The sequence below is a fragment of the Protopterus annectens genome, chromosome 3.part1, assembly GCF_019279795.1.
Source record: "Protopterus annectens isolate FY-2018-M chromosome 3.part1, PAN1.0, whole genome shotgun sequence".
Taxonomy (NCBI): Eukaryota; Metazoa; Chordata; order Ceratodontiformes; family Protopteridae; genus Protopterus; species Protopterus annectens.
In genome coordinates, this window is record NC_056732.1 from 1,071,735,918 (window position 1) to 1,071,750,739 (window position 14,822).

The 14,822-nt window shown below is 41.9% G+C and overlaps 1 protein-coding gene across 1 annotated transcript in view; it reads right to left on the minus strand.

Annotated features, from left to right (window-relative positions):
• Positions 1-14,822, minus strand: part of LOC122798354 (serine/threonine-protein kinase OSR1-like) — a 2,305,884-nt gene that overhangs the window by 1,194,418 nt on the left and 1,096,644 nt on the right. The window lies entirely within an intron of this gene.

Consider the following 14,822-nt stretch of genomic DNA (forward strand, 5'->3'; position numbering starts at 1 on the left):
TGACACACTGCACAGGAGGGGGTACCAATGTTGGCCCGACCAGTCTGGAGCAATCAAAATCATCCTTGGTTTGTCCTGTTTGACTTTTAGTAGTACTTTGGAGAGCAGAGGTAGCGGGGGGGGGGGGGGGTATAGACAGATAGGTTTTTCCAGCTGAAGGACACAGCATCCACTTTCCAGGCTTGTTTGTGGGGAGTCCTTGTGCAAAATTTGTCCAATTGGTAGTTCTGGGGGGAGGCAAACAGGTTTATATCTGGGCTCCCCCATTCGCTTGTCGACATGTTGAAAATCCTTGGTTCCAGTTTTCACTCGTGTGGGTCCATGAGGTTTCTGCTTAGTCCGTCTGCCAGTGTATTTAATTTTCCTGGCAGGAATTGAGCTTGTAGGTGCACTTGGTAGCTCAAGGTTGTGTTCCACAATGTCATGGCTAGTCTGCAGAGGGGGTAAGAATGTGTACCCCCCTGCTTGTTTATGTACCACATAACCGTGGTGTTGCCCGTCATTACCATTAGTTGTCCTGGAAGAATGTAGTCCTTGAAGGCTGTCAGAGCACTCTGTACAGCTAACATTTCTTTTTGATTGACATGCAGTTGCATTTGACTTGGGTTCCATTTGCCCTGAATGCACTTCCCTGCCAGGTGAGCCCCCCATGCATAGTCTGATGCATCTGTTGTTAGGGTTTGAGTGGCAGGGGGTGGTGTGAAAGGTAGTCCCTTGCTTTGGTGGCAGACCTCTGCCCACCAAAGGAACTCTAGGCGTAGGCAAGGTATGATAGGAATCATTGGTTCTAGGCTATGAGAATGTTGACTCCATAGGCTTTTTAGATACCACTGTAGTTTCCTCACATGCAGTCATGCATATGGAATTAGAAGAATGAAGGAGGCCATGAACCCCAAGGCTTGCAGTATTTGTCTTGCAGATAGCAGTGTTTTGTGGCCACTTGTTTGAAGTAAGTTGTCAAATGAATTTGCTTTTCTGCTGCGAGGTAAGCCATCTGGGAAGTTGTATTCAAGCTTGCTCCCAGGATTGTAATTTGTTGACATGGTACCAGTTGTGATTTCTTTTCATTTATGGTGTACCCAAGACAAGTTAGAACCCTTTTTACAAAAGCCAGAGGATTCAAAAGTATGTCCTGGTTTTCTGCCTGAATTAGACAATCGTCCAGGTATGGGTATATTCAAATACTTCTTTGCCTGCAAAATGCAATAACTGGAGCTAGGCACTTTGTGAATACCCTGGGCGCAATAGAGAAGCCAAAGGGCAGTGCAGAAAACTGATAGAGCATGTAGCCTGCTTTGAAACGTAGGTATCTTCTGCAAGATTCCCTGATTGGGATGTGCAGGTATGCTTCTTTTAAGTCTAGTGTTGCCAACCAGGCACCTTTGCCTAGTATAGGAAGTAACTGGTGAAGAGTCAGCATCTTGAATTTTGGAATCGCCAGAAAGGTGTTTAGAGTAGACAAGTCCAGGATTGGATGCCATGATTTGTCTTTTCTGGGTACCAGGAAAAGTCTGGAGTCGAAACCTTGTCCCTTTTCCTCTTCTGGTACCAGTTGAATGGCCCCTATGGTTAAGAGAGAAAGTACTTGTTTTTAAGCCTCTGCTCACTGATTTGGGGGTAGGTCCAGCTACCCACTTGGCATTGGCAATGTGTGGAAGTAAAATCTGTATCGCTGGGACACTATATTTAAAACCCATTTGTCCTAGGTAATGAGTTCCCAGTTCTTTGCATGAAGAGCAATCTTTCCCCCCAAAGGGGCAGTCAGAAAGTAAGTGCTTGGAAATTTTAAAAGGAAGTCATTGAGATGGTTTACCATAGGGGGGGTGTCTTGCGGTTCCCACACTTGGAAGTGGAGGCCCCCCACTGCTTAGTTCTGTGAGTCCCCTGGGACTGAAACCTAGGGTTTTTGCTGTGTCTGGGTTTGGCTTGAGAAGACCTGGAAGGGGCTGGAAAGGACCAATTCTTAGAAGGCCAGTGCCTACTAAATATAGGAGGCTGAACTTGTAAAAATTCTTTAACAGTTTGCATAGATTTAGCGTTATCTTCCATCTTTTTAAGAATTTCTTCAGCCTTGTTGCCAAACAGGCGGTCCTGATTTAAAGGAGCATCCAAAAATTTAGCTTTAACATGATCAGGCTCCTTAAGCCAAGCATGCCTTCTAAGCACAGACCCAGTAACAGCAGCCCTGCAAGAGGCCTCTAAAGAATCAAAACCACATTGCAAAGTTTGTTTTCTAACTTGTTCAGCAGAATGCATTAAATCCTGTAAGTCTATTTCACACACAGTCAGGAATCAACATCGTTTTCTGTTTTAGCAGTCCAAACCATTTGCTGATATTTTAACATATGAAATTGGCAGTTTAAAGCTCTAATTGCCAAGGTTGCTGAAGTATAAACCTTTTTACCCCATCTATCCAGCGCCCCGGAGTCTCTATCAGAAGGGGTAGGATTTTTAGCAGTAGAAGCCTTAATGCCCTTGGGCCCCTGTGAAATAGTCTCTGGATCTGCAATAGGATTTTTGAAAAGGAACTTGTAGGACTCAGGGACCCTGTAGTATCTGTCAGGTTTACTGGGAGCAGGAGGCAGGGAATCAGGGGCCAAATTGAATTCCGAGAAAGCATCATCAACAATGCCTAGTACAAGAGGAATAGCCAAAGGCCTATGCTGAAGTAGGAGAAGGAAATCCCTACACCTCTTTTTTTGAATCCGAAAATTCCTGGCTTTCCCAGTAAAAATGCTCCCTTAGTATGTAAGGTTTCCCCAAAAGAAAATTCCTCAGGAGGGGAAGCAGAGGGAATAGAGTCCTCTGCATCAGAATCCTCATAAGTAGGCAAGGACAAATCCAGGTCATCAGAAGAGTCAGAAAAAACAGAATCCTGATCAGAAGATTCATAATTAAGCTCAGCCCTAGGCCTCTTGGGGGGGGGGGGGGTTGGCTACCCCTGATTAGAGTTATTAGATCTTCAGCCATTTTTATAATTTGTTTTTTAGGCATAGAAGCCTGAGCATGTGGCCCGGGCGTCGTTTTTTTTTTAGACATGGATCAAGATTTAGGCCTTAGTAAAGAAGGCGGCATCAACTTCATATGCAAGTCCTTAGGCCTGAATACACCCTCAGAAGCTGGTGCCTGCACAGCAGCTCCAGACCCATCCAAGGTAGAGACATCCGCGGGTCCCATAGTTGAAGTATCTACCGGCATACCAGACTCCGAATGTGTCTCAGAAGAGGCCTGCGAATCAGAAGTAGCGGGTATCAGGGGCTGTGAAAGTGCCTCACTGAGTACCGGCGAATTGTCGACTGGCTTAGGAGAAGCGTCGTCGGCAGCTTTGGACCTCGGTGGCTTGTCTCTGTCTTTATCTTTGTGTTTTTTCGGAATCTCGGTAGTCGGAAGGCTAACTGACGACATTTCTGGATAATTAAACCGAGAACCGAAATATTTAGAGGCAAAAATATACAGACGACGGACAGAGCACTGATTAAATAAAGCTCAAAACCGACACCAATGTACATCCTGGTCAGGGCCTAGGCAAGGAATACAGTACGAATGAAAATCTTTATGAGGTATTTGCTTTCCACAAGTAATACAATTATTAACTTTTACTGATATTGGAAAGGAATAAGAAAAAGTTTCCCCAACGGGGTACTTAGCTGTTAGTTGAAGACTGATTCTAAAACTCGAAAACGAAAATTTCAGGAGTCGGCCGACCAGCACTTGCAAACTGCTTCTGCTTCGGGCACCGCATGGCAAGAAAGACTGATGTAATGGCACTGGCTGCATGTTTTATACCCCTGATGACCTGACATCATGGAAGAAGGGATAGCAACCGACAAAGTACCCAAGACTTTGTTAATCAGGCCGACTGAGGCCAACCAGCAGGCAGATTACCCAAATGTAATGACTGCAACAGTGAAACACGAAGATCATCATCTAAACTAATCTTCACTATATTCCTATTTCTAAAAGAAATCCCTGTAATCTAGTTACTTAGCGTTAGCAATGCAAGTGCTGATGAGAAGATGTTTCCAGTCCAATGACAAACACAAAATGTGCAGTTTCTGAGAGAGTTCCCAAATTAATATCAAAACATTACTGCTGGATGACATCACTGTTTGTCACCTGCCTTCAGTTCCCAGGCTAACAGATGCCAACAGAAGTTAACATTTCTCTGTGAAAAAAACTTCTCTCTTAGATGTGCAGCTACTAGGAAGTCACAGAGCAATAACACCACCTTACATTCCAAACCTAGTAATTATTTCAGTTTTAAGACAATAGAAAGAAACCTCTAGCTGTACGTGTCCTGTCTCTTTCAGTGAAACTGAGAAACAAACACAATCGTAAAACAATTCACTTATTTTCTTACAGTTTGCAAAACAATTAACTTATTTTCTTACAGTTTGCAAGTTAACTCTGTTCTTTTCCAGTAGGGTACACTGTGGTTACATTCTTGAAGCTCAGTACAGAATATACAGTTCAACACACACTTCTGCACCAGTAGTTTAATATAAACACAACATATAGTTCTCTTACATTTGTAAGACAAGCATATAAATCATATTAATATTCACACATGACATATGATTATTTACAAAATTCCAGATAGCTGGGCTGGCAGTGTCACATTTCTATATAAATCATATTAATATTTTTAAGTGACACAATTATTTACAGAATTCCAGCTAGCTGGGCTGGCAGCATTTTGGTTTGCCACAATGAGTATGAGAGGAGTATGCAAGGTATTCCCCCATGGAATATAGGTCTTCATTGGAGGAATCCAGTTCCCTTGTCCTCTTAACAGGTCTGAAAGACTAGGGAGGACCAGCGGACTGGCACTAAATCCTGCCATTCACTTTGGGGATCTTCAGCAATAGGGGCAATATGCTTGGTCTTTTTCTTTCTCATAAGAGGGACATCCACCCTAACAATCCTCAGTGGCTCAGTCCCTTAGTGAGATTCAATGACTGCAGTAAAGATATACTCACAGATGAAGATTTGAGGAATCCCACTTGGCCCCTAATAAATCATTAAGCATGGTTCCTCCTCTGTGTCTGGACATAGGCGCCAGAAGCTGTTGAAGACTTGGGGGGGGGGGTTGGAGGATGAGAGGGGCACTTAGCGATCTAAAAAGGGCAACTTTTTATAACTATTTACTACCACAACATAGGTTCAACTGGAGGAGATTTTAAGTTTAGCCAATTCCTTCTTAGTGCTTGAATTAAGCATTTTCTGATTGGTCTTACCTATCCCATGGCTGATAACTGTATATTAGTCCTAGTGAGAATAACTGATCATACCACAGATAATTTGAAGGGGCCCATGTAAGGGATACAGCATTTTGGAACTGCATTTTCTATTATCCATCCTTAGATCCCAGTTGCATTTGAATATGGACAGATGAGCTTTGTTTTATTTTTATGGATAGTCTGTTCTGGAACAGTGGCAGCCTCTGTGATATAAATCCATCTCTCCACAACATTCAGTTTAAATACCTGGACTGAGTATTTCTGATGCCATTTGACTTGCTGATGTTCAGTAGGTCTGTCTATATTAGGTCGGAGGATGCCTTGTATGCCAGACATGTCACCTCTAAGCACTCTGTAGGATACTGAGCATAGTAATAAATCTTTGAAGTGGGCCATGCAAGACCTATTGTTTAGGACTTGTATCCTTTTAGCAAGGTATCTCTGAAGGTATTCCAATAGCTGCATGGGGCTGAACAGATACATGCCAAAGTGGGCATTAATCAAAATGATTGACCTAATGAGAGCTTTGCAAAGGGGGACAACATCTCTAAATCTAGTCACAATCAATTTGTTTATAAGCTGTGCAATATAGAAAGGTTTTCTTATAACTCTGGGCACATGTTGGTCAAAAGTTAGGTCACTGTATACACAAGTTCCCAAATGGTAAACAATTGGGTCAGTTCTCAGAGGGCACTGTCATGACTTTGACACCAGTTATTATTTGGGACAAAACTTCCTGCATGATGGTTAAGTAAATTGGGAATTCAATAACTGCTCCTAACTTGCAGTCATCTCAAACTTAGCCGGCCAAAACCCTTTGGTATTTCCTTTTACTTATGAGATGTATATGCCAAACAGAAAAAGTCTCAGCACTGAACCCCGGGGGACACCATTGGTGACTGGTCTCTTCCCCTGTTTTGATCTCCTGCATCAGCAAGTTGGCAATCCAGCTAATGATGCAAGTGTTTGCTCCTACATTATTCATCTTTTGTACTCCACCTGAGTAGGGGATTGTGTCAAAAGGCTTGGCCAGGTCAAGGCAATGTGATGTGATCTGTTTTACCTTCATCCATTGCTTTGGTAACAAGAGTAAAGCTTAAAATTTGCCCATGATTTTGAGCCTTTCACACTTTCCTCTGGGCTGTTTTTTCAAACACATTTTTAGGGCGATGCATACATTATGCATTCTTTGATTCACCATCCTGATTGTATTAAATTATATTCCTTGTATAATACAACACCAGTTGTTAGAAAGTGTTTTAAATTGTAGTTTTGAATAGTCTTCTAGTAAGCCATGAAACAAAATGTATGAACCAATAATGACAAAACTACCCATTTCAGAAAGTTTCAACCATAAAAGGCCACTCAAACTGTCATTACAATCCACCAATATCAGTAAATATGCAAAATCTCGGCAGAAGTCAGTAATCTAAAAAATTCCACATCAAGGGGATATCTAACAAATGAAGAGGTTGCTGCTAGCAAACAAATTTATATTTCATTGTTTCATCTACAAATAAAGTGGCTGTTGCCCTTGAAAAATAAAGTGCCTATGTTACATCAAAAAATGATAAGCTAGTAATATTGCAATAGGGAATGGATGGCAAACTGATAACAGGTTCATAGTTACTGGGTAACTACTCCAAAAAAAAAAAAAAAAAAAAAAGGACATTCACGGGACTGCATCATCCATTCCCTTTAAATTACAAAATAGTACACTATCAGCGATCCATCTGTATACTGTGGGGGTAGAACCCACAGCGTTCTGCATTGAAAGTAAGGCTACTATAACTAACAATGCAAACAGATTTGGAATAAGCAGCACTAAACTTCTCTTCCCCTGAAACTCTCATCTCCTTGTAAAATTTGTGTATTTAACATTTGTTTACTGGGAAAGTCCGACTTGGAAAAAAGAATTTTCAGCAGAGGCCCAGGGAGAAATGCTCCAGATTCATGTCTTTGTAACATGGGAGAAAACCCACCTAAACATAGAGATGAATTACAGACTCCACCCCAGCCAAGAATCAAACCAGAAAACTTCTTGTTGGGAAGCAACAACACTACCACTGCACGATCCACTTGACACAACTAAATGTGCCAATTTCACAGGAGAAGAAATGTGGAAAAAGCCAAAATTTATTTGGGGGGGGGGGTGCAAAGGACCAAAACCGGGGACAGAGTTTAAATATTGCTTGTACAACCTTAGACAGTTGCTGAAATAGTGTTTTGTGTTACCATGCTTTTCCAAAAAAAAAAAAAAAATAGGAAGACTGAAACTTAAAGGGCTATCATTATTTAGTGAATTCCCTTCTCACTGATTTGTCACAAAACCACAAATTTTAAGGGGAATAGACCAAAGGTATGAGCCAAATATTTGCCACAAAACCACAAATTTTAAGGGGAACAGACCAAAAGTATGAGCCAAATATTCTGTGAAATCTAGACAATTGAGAGCTATGGACTCCAGGGTTCAGGGTTTGAACCTGGGTAATTCTAACCACCAGTTATAAGTAGCTGGGGCATCACACACACTACACTCAATACCTCTCAACTGTATAGATTTTTGCCTGATATTTTTCGTCCGTTTTTCATAAAATTGTGGCTTTCTGGCAAATTAGTGGCAAATCATTAAAGATTGAAGTTAGAAAATAATGACAGACATTTGAGTTTTGGACTTCATACCCTTCAGAAAAATTCATGGTAATGCAAAACCTGTTATTCTTTCAACCTTCTAAGTTTGTAAGAGCAACATTTCAAAATTGCCCCTATTTGTTCATAAATTAGTACTAGGCTAACTGCTCTTGTGGGCCATTTTAAGCCTAGCCAATTACCCCATGTGAGAATCAAATCTGGCAACTTGTGTTTGTAAAGTAAACACTAACTATTATGCATGCTGGTTCCACATATCAGTAACCTTTACAAAAAGAGTCAAAGTGGAGCAAAATGCAGTAAAACATAATGCTTCACAGACAGTTATTTGAGCATCCACACAGTACTGGAGCAGATTCCTAGAACCTGTGTATCAGCGGGCTAGCTACAACCCCCCAAATACACTACAAGTATACAAGATATATTCAGTACAAAACCAGCAAACTAGACTGGGACGAGCAACCATGAAGTCTACAGTTACTTAATGCATGTAGGAACTCAAACTAGACAAGCCGCTATTTGCCTGCTCACCTCACGTGTTCATATTCTCCACCAAGTAGGCAATTTGTGCAACTCAAGAACTCTACCACCTATGTTTTAGTTAAACAAGAAAATGAATATAGCAAAAATACACATTATAGATTACTGAAGATATAATGCCTATTAGTAATCTGAGTAAAAAGCAACCTAAAAGCAAGTCAAAATTAAACACTACCCACAGGTGAAATGCTTAAAGACTGTGTTTTCAATTATATGCTGAAATCGCATAATGCAACACCGACAACACAGTACACCAAGAAATCTCACCAAGTCCAAGTTGCAGTGATGAGTGTGGACACGGCTATAATCAGTATGGTTCAAGTACGGTTAGTTTTCATTCATTCTTCCCGCAAACAAATGAAATCATCTAACAGCGCTTAATGGGTGCCACTACAGTATTACCCAACCCTTCCTACTTGAAGCATGACAGACCGCACTGGAACTAAAATATTTCCCTGAGCGAGCTCTATGTAGAGAACATAAATCATGACCACTTACTACATAGTTTCCCCACTCACGAGGAAAACACCACTGTTCAAGTCATACCACTCGGAACCTCTCAGATAAGTACCACAAAGAAAGCCCAAACAAAAGCAGTAAACAAGAAATGTTTACCTCTCAAAACTTCTTTGCAGCTGTACTTGAAATCTGAGCAGCTCCATTCAAAGGACTCAATAGGCATACAGGCCTTCCACTTCCTTGAACATTTACTTTTCTGACAAAAATTACTAATACCACTAGTCCCAAGGAGAAAAAAAGAAAACACTGTCTATAAATTCACAGTCACCCTCCTAAACAGTATCGATTTATCCTGCAAAAAACTCCTATATAACACATTTAAAAATACTTGAAAGGACAGAATAAATAACACAGCACATAATGGGAAAAAAGCGCGCCAAGTCCACTCCTCATTATAACCCCATTCTTCCACAGGCCTGCTAGAACTTCCCAAAAATAACAAAATCAACTTCAGCATAGTCCATTTATGAAAAAAAAAAAAAGTTATTTCTTACAGACCTACCCACTCTTTTACAGGTGAAAACCATAAATGGAAAAAAAATAGTTTATGAATTTTTTCAGATGTTTCTATCATTTTCCTACCTTCCAGAAGTACCATTTTTTATGGCTTTGTCCAGATTTCTTACTCTAAGAGGGTGAGAGGTATGACCCACACACACAGTTTCAAATAGCAGTAAATATGAAACAGCAGTTTCAATCACCTTCATGGAGTACACACACATACATAGCCCATCTCAGTGTATTAACATCCTCTAGCTATACAACAATGTTTTAAGTGTGAATAAACTCTTCTTTTAAATGCATGAAAACTACCAAAAGTATCTTGGGTATTACTACTATAACACACTAGTGTCTTTGGGGCAGGAATTACCCAAATAAAGAGAAGCACGGCAAAGATCACGACTGAGGTCATTTCATTAGTCTTGCCTGGCACAAGGCAGCTATTCAGCCACATTCACTGATAACCTAGCAGCATCTGTCTTACATTGTTTAATTTATTCTTGCAGCAGACTTGCATGTACACTGAAATCCTTCATCCTGTGGGACTTTTAGCAATACAAGATGTTAACAGCAATAAATATGAAATGGAGCTTCCAAACAGCAGTAAATATGAAACAGAGCTTCCAAACAGCACTTAAATATGAAGCTTTCATATTTAAGTGCTGTTTGGAAGGAAAGCTCCATTTCATATTTAAGTCCTGTTTGGAAGCTCCGTTTCATATTCACTGCTGGTTGAAAGCTCCGTTTCATATTTACTGCTGTTTGGAAACTCTGTTGTATAATGAAACAGAGCTTTCAAACAGCACAAACTTAAATATGAAACGAAGCTTACCGTGGGTGTTGACTCTGGTCCTAAAACTCCATGTTGGTAAGGTCTTGCAGCTGTAAAGGTGTGCGTGTGTGTGTGCGTGGGGGGGGGGGCGATCTACCCCCCCCCTCACTTTATGGTTCCAACACCCATGTGTCTGGAGCACTCATTTGAAAAGCCTCAGAGGACGTGTAAGAACAGAGATCCATGCTGACCTCTAACTGCGTCGGGGCAGAGTGATCTGATGTAAGCAGGAGACATTCTTCAGGGTTTTTACTAGCTTCTTGAGATGTCCAGTGTAGGCTGGATAACAACCAGATCAGACCTAGACTTTCTGGCCTTCTTGAAAAACTGCTGTTCCTTGGGATGGGAGGACTCCACCACAGCACTCTGAGCCAACAATTTAAGACATTGGTTCTTGGGGTATATGGACAGGGAAGAAACTACTATGGAGGGCCTTAGGAACAAACATTTGATAAACACAGCACTGGCATAGTTGTAGGAAGCACTTGGGCAAAAAGACGCTGGTTGTGACCGTCTTTATAGGGAATATGCCTCCCTTACTGACATTTTCCCTTCTTGGATGGCAAAACACAAGTAACAACAATATTGAGAAAAAATAAAGAAACCCCAACAGGGCACTTATCTGAATATGGCTTGGTAACCAGAACATCAGATGGGTGTTTAGAATGACGCTCGATAATGGCATTCAGACTGGTAGCAAACAAGCTCAGAGTATTTGCATCTGTACATCACCTTTATTAATCTATGCTGGGAACACGTGAAGTAGAGCACCTATAAAATCCAGAGGCTTTGGTATACTGGATGAACACTGGGCTATCCTTGGCAGGAGACTCCTTCAGTGAAGGATACAGCAAAAGTGATATGGAAGGATATCTGGAGAAACCAATGGGTTCATTTTAGATTTTGGAGATCTGGGTGAGGCTTTCCAGACAAGTAAGACAGAAGACACAAAACCAGATCCAAAGGCCAAGGCGGCTACTTGAAATGAAGCCTGAGCAGAAAGAGCCAAATATGTCAGAAATGGGTAATGAGAATGACAACTGCTCTGTACTGCAAGGCTATAAGAATTTCTGAATCGGAGAAACTGCAGAATAAGCATATACAACCCTGGTACTACCCCCTCTTGAGAGATGTAGGCAAGGTAGGTGCTGCACTTGGTGCTGGTTTGCAATGCAAAAACATTGCAGCAGGGATGGCCCCAACAGTTGAAAACAGCCTAAGCCACCACTGGATTGACAGACCACTCATAAGGGATGAGGAGCATTCCAATGAGCCTGTGTGTGATGCAGGTAGATTGTTTTGAGCATGAGAGTTGTTACTAGAAACCTGTGCAAACTCACTGCCTAAAGACAAACTCTCACTGCGTCCTGACACAAAGGGTAGGACCAAAGTATCTACCCTTGTGAAAGGATGGGAAAGAAATCCAGCAATGTAGATGACTCCAAGTGTTGGTCAGAATGATGGGGAATCAAAGACTGTGGGTCAGCTGAAGCCACTGATTGCACAGTAAACATATTAACACCCTCATATGATACCAAGCAAAATGCTCAATCAGAATACAAGAAGCCATTAAACCCAAGACCCTCAGGACCAGATAAGCTGGAGGTTTCTTCCAATGCAGATCATCTTTTATTGCCTTGTGAAGAAACTGTATTACTTCTGAGAGCAAGGATGCTACACAGCAACTCCGTCCAGATGGCAGCAGATGAAATGTAAACACTGTGTTGGCCCTAGATGAGGCTTTGCTAGATTGTGAAGCCAAAGGTCAAACAAATAAGTAGACTGTAATCCTTGTCATTCAGTGAGGGATTCCACTGTTGGGGCAGCCAGAAGCCAATCATCCAAATATGGGAACACCTGTGTTTAAGGAAGTCGAAGACGGGCTGCAACAACTGTCAGGCACTTGGAGAACTCTGGGGGGGGGGGGGACCAAAGGGCAGGGCTCTGAACAGATACTGACCATCTCCTACTCTGAAGTGAAAAAGCTTTCTGCAAGTTGAGGCAGTCTTGATTTGTAAAGTAAGGATCCTGAAGGTCCACATAGTACATCCAATCTCCCTCATCAGTCAGGTCAGAATTGATGTAATCATGCTGAGCAAGGTCTCCTTTACAAACGTGATCAGGTAACGGAGGACCAGTTTGTCCTAAGGTCCTTGCTCTTCAGAAACAAAAAATGTGGAGTACTGGCCTGACTCTAGCTGGTCTAGTGAGATGTCTTGGATGGCTCTCTTTTCTAGTAAAGACAGAACTTTCTTTTCAGGCACTTTAAACTCTTTAGGTGGTACACCTTTGGGAGTGGCCAATGAGAATGGGGAAGCGAGTGAGGAAAGGGTGTAAAATAACTTTTTTATTTTATTTTACATTTGTTGACCAGGATAGTCCGACTGGATATATGTCCATTTTCAGCGGAGGCCCGGAGAGAAAAGCTCCAGGACACACCAACAGTTTAACAATAATAAAAAACAGACAATATACATTTTTGATATGTACAAAAATAGAAGACAATATCATTGATAAAGATTAACCCTTAGATAAGATAGAGTAGGTTAATAGTAAAACTGAATAAACAAATAACTTAATATGAAGTTTGAAGTTAGCCAGTGTAGGAAAGGCATACATTGTCAATGTTTTCCAACTGAATGAGAGGGCGTCCACTTTCCAAGCTAGTGTGTGGTATGTTTTTGTGCAGAATTTCCGTAGTTGGTAGTTTTGGGGGGAAGCAAACAGATCTATGTCTGGACTCCCCCATCTTGGAGTTATCATTGCGAATACTTGTGGATCTAGTTTCCACTCGTGAGGATCTGTGATGTTTCTGCTTAGATCGTCTGCCAGTGTGTTTTTCTTTCCTGGCAGGAATTGTGCTTGTAGTTGAACTTGGTAGGTCAGTGCTGTGTTCCACCACAAGGTCATTGCTTGTCTGCATAGGGGGTAGGAGTGTGTGCCCCCTTGCTTGTTTATGTACCACATCACTGTGGTGTTGTCCGTCTTTATTAGGAGTTGTCCTGGATGTAGGAGGTCATTGAAAGCTGTTAGGGCACATTTTGTACAGCTAGCATCTCTTTTTGATTGATATGTAGATGCCTTTGGTTTGCAAGCCATTTGCCCTGAATACACTGTCCTGACATGTGTGCTCCCCAGGCATAATCCGATGCATCTGTTGTTATAGTTTGCCTGGCTGCCTGAGCTCACCATAGAAATTCCTGTTGAAGGCAGGGAATGAGTGGACTTATTGTTTCCAAGCTGTGGCTGTGTTGAGACCATACGCTTTTCAGGTACTATTGTAATTTCCTCATATGCAGTTTTGCAAATGGTATTAGTAGTATGCAAGATGCCATGAATCCCAAGGCCTGCAGAATTTTTCTTGCAGGGAGTTGGGTCTTTGTTGCCATCATTTTGTAGAATAGAGTCAGTTGTCTTTGCTTGTCTGGCGTGAGATAAGCCATCTGGGCCTGGCACCCAGGAATATTATGTCTTGTGAGGGCACTAGTTTTGACTTCTTTTCATTTACTGTGTACCCTAGGCAACTTACTAGGTTCTTGACAACCGCCAGATGCTTTAATAGAATGCCCTTGCTTTCTGCTTGAATAAGGCAGTCTTCCAGGTATGGATATATTTGAATCCCTCTTTGTCTGCAGTACGCAATTACTGGTGCCAGGCATTTTGTGAAGACCCTGGGCGCAGTAGATAAGCCAAAGGGCAGTGCAGAGAATTGGTAATGGGTTGAACCTGCAATAAAATCGGAGGTATCTTCTGCACTTTTGTCTGATAGGGACATGCAGGTATGCCTCCTTGAGGTCCAACGTTGCTAGCCAAGCTTTCTTGCCCAGTATGGGAAGAAGTTGCTGTAGTGTTAGCATCTTGAATTTGGGTACTTCCAGGTATGTGTTTGGAATTGAGAGGTCCAGAATGGGTCTCCGGGCTTTGTCCTTTCGGGGAACTAGAAACAGTCTTGAGTAAAATCCTTGTCCTTGCTCCTGTGTAGGAACGTGTTGAATGGCTCTCATGTCCATGAGAGCTGAAATTTGCTTTTGAGCCTCTGCCCATTGATTTGGTGGCAGGTTTGGCATTCCTTTTATCCTTGGCAAAGAGTGAAAGTGGAATCTGTATCCTTGAGATACAATATTTAGGACCCATTTGTCTTTTGTGATGATGTGCCAATTGTCTGCAAAAAGTGCTAGGTTCCCCCCAGGGGAGCTGCCAAGAGGGTTTTACTTGGCAGTCTGAGGGGTAAGTCATTGTGTTTGTCTTCTGGTAGTTTGAGACTTGTCTTCTCCACCTGTATGGGTTGTGGCACTCCACTGTCAAGGCTGGTAAGAGCCTTGTGGCTAGCCTCTGCCTCTTGGGCATCTGTATCTGCCCCTCTGTGGTCTGGCAGAAGCTGGAAAGGACCAGTTTTTGGTTGGCCAATTTCAGCTGAAACGAGGGGGTTAAACCTGTAAAAAAATCCTTGACTGTCTGCATAGATTTTGCCTTATCCTCCATTTTCTTTAAAACTACTTCTACTTTTACACCAAATAAAACATCCTGCTGTAAAGGTGCAT